We start from the raw sequence: 8,871 nt of genomic DNA on the forward strand, positions 1-8,871 counted from the left end.
TTTTTTTTAAGACGGTTTTGTTCACACCCCATACATTCCATCCTAAGTAAACAATCAACGGTTCTCTGTATGGTCACATATTTATGTGTTCACCACCTTCACCACTATCTATATAAGGGCATCTACATTTCTTCCACAAGGCAGGAGGGAGAGTCAAAGAAGGTAGAGAGGCAAAAGAAAGAGGAAAAAATTGACAGCCAGGAAGTAGCAAAAGGAAAAGCAACCCCAAATCAAAGTAGGGTAAAGAGTCAGACAACACCACCAATGTCAAGTGTCCAACACGCCTTCCCTATCCCCCACTCCTATCTGCATTTACCTTGGTATATCGCCTTTGTTACATTAAAGGAAGCATAATACAATGATTCTGTTAGTTACAGTCTCTAGTTTACATTGATTACATCCCTCCCTTAATGCCTCCCCATTTTTAACACCTTGCAAAGTTGACATTTGCTTGTTCTCCCTTGTAAAAGAACATATTTGTACATTTTATCACAATTGTTGAACACTCTAGATTTCACCAAGTTACACAGTACCAGTCTTTATCTCTCCTCCTTTCTTCTGGTGTCTCACATGCTCCCAATCTTCCTCTCTCAACCATACACATAGCTATCTTTGTTCAGTGTACTTACATTGCTGTGCTACCATCTCCCGAAATTGTGTTCCAAACCACACACTCCCATCTTCTCCTATCACTCTGCAGTGTTCCCTTTAGTATTTCCTGTAGGGCAGGTGTCTTGTTCACAGTCTCTCATTGTCTGATTGTCAGAAAATATTTTGAGCTCTCCCTCATATTTGAAGGACATCTTTGCTGGATATAGGATTCTTGGTTGGCGATTTTTCTCTTTCAGTATCTTAAATATATCACACCACCTCCTTCTTGCCTCCATGGTTTCTGCTGAGAGATCTGCACATAGTCTTATTAAGCTTCCTTTGTATATGATGGATTGCTTTTCTCTTGCTGCTTTCAGGAGTCTCTCTTTGTTGACATTTGATAATCTGATTAATAAGTGTCTTGGCGTAGGCCTATTCAGATCTATTCTGTTTGGAGTACACTGTGCTTCTTGGATCTGTAATTTTATGTCTTTCATAAGAGATGGGAAATTTTCATTGATTATTTCCTCTATTATTGCCTCTGCCCCTTTTCCCTTCTCTTCTCCTTCTGGGACACCAATGATACATAGATTCTTGTACTTTGTTTCATCTTTAAGTTCCCAGAGACGTTGCTCATATTTTTTCATTCTTTTCTCCATCTCCTCCTTTGCGTGTAGGCTTTCAGGTGTTTTGTTCTCCAGTTCTCGAGTGTTTTCTTCTGCCTCTTGAGATCTGCTGTTGTGTTTCCATTGTGTCTTTCGTCTCTTGTGTTGTGCCTTTCATTTCCATGTATTCTACTGGTTATTTTTTCGAACTTTCAATTTCTGCTTTATATATGCCCAGTGTTTTCTTTACAGCCTCTATCTCTTTTGTGAAATATTCTCTAAACTCTTTGAATTGATTTAACATTAGTTGTTTAAATTCTTGTATCTCAGCTGAAGTGTACATTTGTTCCTTTGACTGGGTCATAGCTTCGTTTTTCTTAGTGTAGGTTGTAGTTTTCTGTTGTCTAGGCATCTGACCTCCCAGGCCACCCCAATCAGGTTTTCCCAGATGAGAACAGGCTCAGGTCACAGAAAGAGGTAATATTTCAGTATCTGGTTTCCCTGATGGCTTTTCTTAGAGTATTGAGACACCTGTGCTTTTCTGCCGGGCGGATGCACCTGTCACTGCCTGTGTAAGAGGGTGTGGCCTGTGGCTCTCCTCCCCCAGGCTTTGGGGTCTGGTTCCAGAAGGACTGAAAGACGGACAGTAGAGCTGGGCCCCTCCCTTTCCTCTTGGGAAGCTATGCCCCCTCCAGAGATGTCATTTGCATATCAGTAAGTTCTTTGTTTCTGTGACTCTGTTGATCAAAGTGTTTTGGTTTTAAAATGTCTGAGGCTGTCTTTACTACAAAGCTTGCAGGCTGAGAACAGCTGAGGTTTTCTCCACAGAGAGAGAAAGGGACAGAAGAACTCCCAGGTTCACCCATCAGCCAGAGATAGCACCTGATCCTCTGGGCTCCCTGTCCTGAGACAGATATATCCCCCAACTCTCCCGAGGTCAGTTGTCACCAAAAGCCTCTGTCTGCTTGTTGAGGATTCGCTGTCTGTATTGAGCACTTAATACTAAAACCTCACTTGGATCTGGACTGAGAGAGTGCACGGCGCGGCTTCCGGGAGGGAGGGGCTCTCAGCTCTCAGCTCTCAGGGCAGGTCCGCAGTTTTACTTACAGATTTCATGCTGTGATCTTGGGCATTCCTCCCAATTCAGGTTTGTGGATGATGAGTGGACAGTCACGTTTGTCTCCCCGCTGTTGTTCCAGGTTATTTACTAGTTTTTTGGTCATTTATGAATTGTTCCAGGCGGGGAGTAACAGTCTTCCACTCCTCTCTATGCTGCCATCTTCTCTCACCTCCAATCTGGGAGCTATGTTTTTAAACCCAGTTTTGTTTGACTTGTAAGTCTGTGATTTTATCTACCATGTAATATACTTCAGTTGAAGGAATTAATGAAATCTCCATAGCAACAGGTACAAAATGTACCCAAGATCTTCTCCACTAAGATGTTACCATGCTTGATCTATCTGAATGACACAGCCATTTACTGTTATGGAAGCCCAAAAGCTAGGTGCTATTCTTTTATTTATTTATTTATTTTACACCACAAATGCTTTATTAGATTAAATTACAAATGCTAATTACAATTTAAAATACTAAATGCAACTTAGATTTTTTCCAGCATTGTTTTATGCTTAGAAGTCAAATATAAGAAAATAATGTATAATCAGAGGTCTAAATCAATTTTAAAATTTTCTAATATGACAAATTTCAACAAAAGTGACTATCCCATTTATTCTTACAAAAATGCAATGTATTGTCACTATATACTTTAGAAAAGTATAAACAGAATGTAGCAACCAGTACCACATAAATGCAAACCAGCGTGAAATAAAATGTATTGCAAGCCAACAGATCCTTACTACTAGAATGAAATAAAAAGGATGTCCTTACAAATGGCAAGAATTCCTGATGTGACAATATTCTCTGTGGGGTGTTCTTTAAAAAAGAGAACTGAATTTCATGACAAATATTTTTTAAAAAATAGTAAAATGTTATGTACAAAGGGACCATAGATGCTGAATTTGTTTGTTGGTCAACAGTGACAGAACCCTGCTGCCAACTCAGTATTCTTCAGGCAGTGATTACTTGTCAATTATATAACCATCAAATGGAACAACACAAAGAAAACATGAATCTCTTAAGCTTGATACAGCTGGTGCTAAACTGTACAAGGTAATATACCTTAGCATAACTGAGAATCTAAATTTAAACTGTATTTTTCTATAAAGGGAAGATAATATTCTACAGTGAAGAAACTACAGAAGTGAAAAGAAATCTGCTTTACACAGTTTCTTGATGACTGGTTTCTTAATTCAAAATGCTAATTCAATTCAGAATGTATTGTCACAACAGGATATACTTTGTAACATTAAAATGATATAGATCATGGAGGGTAAAGTGAAAGATGTCCCCAAGAAAACTTTTATTTTATAAAAAGAAGCGAATATCTGGATTTTATCATCTAATATTTTCTGGTACTAAGATCAGGTATTATTTATTAAGAGACTGTCCCATCTTCAAGAAACTCATTTTCAACATTGCAAGCCTATTAGACACAAATGTATAATCTGTAATTTCATTTTACACAGTATCTATTTTAAGGTATGATAAAATATTTAAGATTGTCTACATGCGATTAAATAATAACTATATGTTCTGGGTAAATAACAAATATTTCTTCAAAATATGTCTCAATATTACAAGAAAAAAAAATTTTCCACAAGCACATAAAATCACTGCTGTCTGAAGAACTAGAATCACTGCTACTTTCAGACTGCGATGAGCTACTGCTACTGCTACTGCTTCCACCACTGCTGCTACTGTTGTTACTGCTTTCACTTAATCGGGAACCGCCTCCAACTGCTCTGGTGGATTCTGTTTTCTCAGATTTTGTTTGACATTTTCTAGATTTTAACTGATTATTGACATCTAGTAACCACTTCTCCAACTCTTTTTTTTTTCTGTGAATGAAGCTCTTCTTTGGACTTCATTAATTTCTTAGTATGAGCTTTTAGTGGTCTTTTTCTTAGACATGCTGCAACATATCTTTCTAGTTCTCTTAGTGTAGATGCTTTCAGTGTTTCAAAGTCTATCTCCAACTCATCATGATTGGAATTTCTCAAAGAAGGCTCTCTTGATTGTATTATATGAACTACTTGCCCAAGTTTATCTCCAGAGAGTTTGTTTATATCCAAACTTAACTGCTTTGTCTTCAGATTTCAGAGCAAATACATGTTGTTTTCCTCTTCTTTGGTTGATTACTTTTGGACTTTTCCTTTAATTTCATTTGCTTAAAATTTTTCCTTGGATTTCCATCTCTGTTATTAAACTTTTCATTTTTCTTTTCCTTTTTAGACTTCTCATTCTTTTTCCTTAGCTTATGGAAAGTTACTTGGGAAAGAAACTGTAGCTGTTGATGAACAGCTTTAAGCTGCTCCTAAAGCTTTACAAAGACACTAAACTCAATCATCTTCAGAAGAGTTATCTTCAAAAGAAGCTTCACTACCACTTTCTCTACCAGGGGTTTTTGTGGTGTCTGTTTTGGTGTAACATACAGGCAAATTCTCAACAGGTTCATCTGGGATCTTTGTAAAATGAATTTCAAAAACATCCTGGAGCATTCTTGACATTGTCACTATTTCATGACCTGGAGGACTGTATTTGTAGCAATTCATGAACATGAATCTAATATCTGCAGCAAATTCATATGCATCCTTATATTTTTGGTTGTCCATTTTTTGCTTAATAATTCCAAGATCCATTGGATTTTTGACAATATCAAACAGTTATGGAATCCCAAGGCATTAACATAAGCAGGGTTATAGAAGGGGCATGCATATAGTGTTTCTTTGCAAGCATTTCTTTAAGAATCTCACTACAGTGGTTTAATTATTCAGTTACTTTAACAGTCTTTACAATTTTATATTGTTGCTGAGAATCCGGCAAAGCATTCTTCAGCACACTTTCTTTTATGGGTGCATTTTCATGGATTTTTTTTCTATAAGTGTTGGGGAAGATTCACTACTTGCTTTAACTAGTGAAGTTATAGGAGTAGTTGTATCTGCTTTCCTCTTCACACCCTTTGTAACTTGGGCCATTGTGAGGAAGAGAAGAGTGGAGCGCTTTGTGTTATATTTAAGGGAGAAAAAGACATCTCAGAAAATAGAGGGAATTGCTTCCTGCTTAAATACTTTTTCTGATGCTTTGGGAGATGGTTTTTCTTTAACAGAAGAAACTACTACATTCTGTTGGGTGCCTTTCTTTATTCTTTCCTTACCACTCAGAACTTGGTCTTCCTGTGGCATCTGAGATAATTTTTGCACAAACAACATCTCTAGAGCTTGTGCCATAAGAACATGGCATCTCCTGGCTTGTTGTACAAATAACAATTTGAGAACACTATATTGAAGTCTTCCATACATTCTGAAGCCTTCGCATTATATTTATGCTCCAAGTGCTTCTTAATTGTATTTTAATCCATTGGGATTTTAACAATGGCATAATAATCAGGCAACTTTAGTTGCACAGCATCCACAGGCTCCTGAAAAGACCAAGAAAAACTATGCTTACAAAATGCCTTCAGGACAACTTTTTGTAGCTATTTCAGTTTATTTGTCAAACGCCCATTTTTCTTAGTATTTATATACTCTGGTGGAAGGGAGATTAACAATAGCTGTCTGTCGATTGGCAGAGACATTCTTAACTGCTTCATATCCTGATGTTCTAATGTTGTCTACAAATCCATCCAGAAAAGACCCTATCTGATTGTTCTCTTCAACTTGGCGGTGCAGGGACGCTGTTCTCCGCCAACCACTGACCGCCGTAGCCAGCTCTCACCGTAATGGCAGCCTAGGTGCTATTCTTGATTATTTCCCTCTGTTAGAAGGTCACAGATACTGTTAAGCAGCCATCGCCCAGACCTCACCTTCTTACTTGGGGAAGTCACCAACACACACTAAGCAGCTGTCCTCCAGCCTTTAGCCACCCCTACTTCCTTTTCTACAGTGTGCCATTCTACAGTCAGGGGAAATGTTGAGTCTAATGAAAAAGCCCAGCCAGACCTTAAATCCAGAAACCAGGAACAGGCAGCTCCAGATGCTAATCAAGGCAGGAATTCTCGGTGGCAGGGACCCCTCCACCCAGGTAGATAAAAACCACACTCAAACAGTATAGATTTGTCTCTTTTCTGCAAAGCAAGGTAGGGTGTGTGTAGCTGCCATCCACTAATCCTGACCCGGAGCAGTTTTCAGCCACCCTGGGAGACTAGACTTCCCCTGTTCCTTTGGACAATTTGTGTTGTGTAAGTAATAGAGAGGTCATTTGCTGAAAGTTTCTGTTGTATCCATGAAACTGTTTCCACAACCTTCCATGTAGCAGCTCGCTACACATGCTCTTTCATTTTCCAACTCATCTGTACTTCTATTAATTTCACTTCTGAACTATCTCTTGAACCCAGCACTTCTCTATTTCCCCACTGCCATCTCTTTCTTCAAGTTACCATCCCCTCTAACCTGGACTAGAGCCATAGTATCCTAACTGGTCTCTCCCCATCCACTTTTGTTCCCCTCTAATCCACTCTCCACATGAGAGCCAGAGTTTTCTATTAAACACAAAACCAAATATCAACTTCCTACCAAGAACAATCCCCATTGCTCCTAGAATAAAAACCAATTCTTTAATAATATCTACAAAGTCTGTCATCGTCTGACTCTTGCCTCTCTCTCCAACCTCAGATTCACTAGTTCTTGCCCTCATGTGTGGTAACATCAACCCCCCTGGTCTTTACATTCCTTAAATATGGCTACTCTGCCCAGCGACTGGGCTCTTCTCTTATTTCCCTTCCCTGAATTCTCTCTTTTCTGTTTGACTTTACCTCAATTATCACATCACCAGAGAAGCCTCCCAGAGTCTCTGACTAAGGCAATCAACCTGAATGCACCTAAAATTACAATGGTAATTTTCAGTTGCCTGAATGATTCTTTGATTCATGTCTGCTTCTGCAGTGCCTGGCAAAAATAAATATGACAGGAATTCTTATCCTGAGGTGCAGAAATCTTCTAGAGAGGTCCATGGATGCCCTAAAACTGTAAAATTCTTTATGTACTAGATAGGTATACATATATTTTTTTTCTGAAGAGAAGGGCCACTGTTTGTATCATATTCTCATCATCAGGAGCTAATCAGACTCAGTAATTGATCCATTTTTTTTTAATCAGGTTAGCCTGGAACTCCCTATTTAAAAGCAGAAGAGGAACGGGGAAAAGATGAATAAAAGAACTAATGCTCTTCTGCATTATAATGTAAAGTACTAACTCCATGGTGTACTGAGGCTATGTTATATAGAGCAGTTGGGAAAATGTTTCTTTTCCTCCTCATTGGTACTGCTTTGAAAAGTAACATTTTTCCTTGGGAGATCAATGTGTGTATATGTTCCTGATCCATTAATTGCCTCCCAGATCCTCAGAATAACAAAGCTTCCCCTAGACTCTAAATGATGCAACTGAACTTAGAATGGAGAGCCTACCTGGAATCCTCCAACCCTTCCCCATGGTATCATTCTAGACTGAAACACCCAAAGGCAGGAATGCCCAGATATACAGACTACCAAGAAGAAGGAGAACATGGACTACAGTCTATGATTCAAACCAACAGCAGCAGAAAAATGAAGGGCATCCTCTAAATAGGGAGACTGTCCTCTAAGCAGAAGAGGGCAGGTGAGTGAATCCATAAGAGAAATGCAGCTGACCCTCTCACCCTTCACTTTTCCCAAATACACTGAAGTTGGAGATCCTAATGGGTGGGCAAGGGAAATCTGACTCTTGGGTTGTGCTCTGCAGGAGGGCAGCACAGAGAGCTCTGGGAGCACCTAGGAGTAGCATCTAAGGGAGGTAGGCCATGAAGGAAGGCTTCCCATAGGAGGAGACATGTGAGCTGCATTTTGGATTAGTAAAATTTTTTACAAACTGTCTAGTAAAACCAATCGAAATCTTGATGAGCAGAGTTTAGGGAGCCAAAGCATAGGTAAGTGAATATATTTCCCCAAAGAAAATATGAAGCATATGGTCTGACATTTGTTTTGGCAACTGAACAGCATATTTGAAACTGGGACTCTCCAGAAAAAGGAGAGCATATGGTCACTCTAAGCATAGGGTGTGAGAAGAATGAGCCAAGAAAGGGTGACTGAGTGCACTGAGATTAAGGGCAATGCTTAATGTCATCAACATCAACGTTGATTGCAGAGAGTTAAAAATAGAGCTGATACAGAAGCCAACCAAGATCCCCTGAAGAGTTTCCTGCCCACTCTCCTCTCTCTGGTGTGACTGATAATAACAGCCTCCAGCAATGCCCAGCAGGTAGTCTTTAGAAGTGGGTGATGATGGATTTTGAGGTAATAGCAGACACGAGGGTCAGCAAAAAAGAACAAAGTAGCTGGGAAATAGGCAGTAAATACTGATACAGAGACACTGGTTACACCTCCTCTAGCCTCCCACTTTCCGGCAAATGCCAGCTATTCATAACTACTTTGTTTAATAGTTTATGTATTCTTTAAATACAAGATGAAGCCAAAACATGTTATTTTTTTCTTTTTAAAAGAGAAACAATATATTTAACATAAAGAGTAAATTGATGAAATTACTTGTATTTTGGTAGCTGCTTGATTCCTTCCTAAACAAGATAT

At 39.0% G+C, this 8,871-nt stretch overlaps 1 pseudogene; it reads right to left on the minus strand.

The window, feature by feature from the left end:
- Nucleotides 1–4,404: 4,404 nt before the first annotated feature.
- LOC119512204 lies at nt 4,405–6,718 on the minus strand (annotated as a pseudogene).
- Nucleotides 6,719–8,871: the final 2,153 nt, after the last annotated feature.

Source organism: Choloepus didactylus, chromosome 2 (assembly GCF_015220235.1).
Source record: "Choloepus didactylus isolate mChoDid1 chromosome 2, mChoDid1.pri, whole genome shotgun sequence".
Classification (NCBI taxonomy): Eukaryota; Metazoa; Chordata; class Mammalia; order Pilosa; family Megalonychidae; genus Choloepus; species Choloepus didactylus.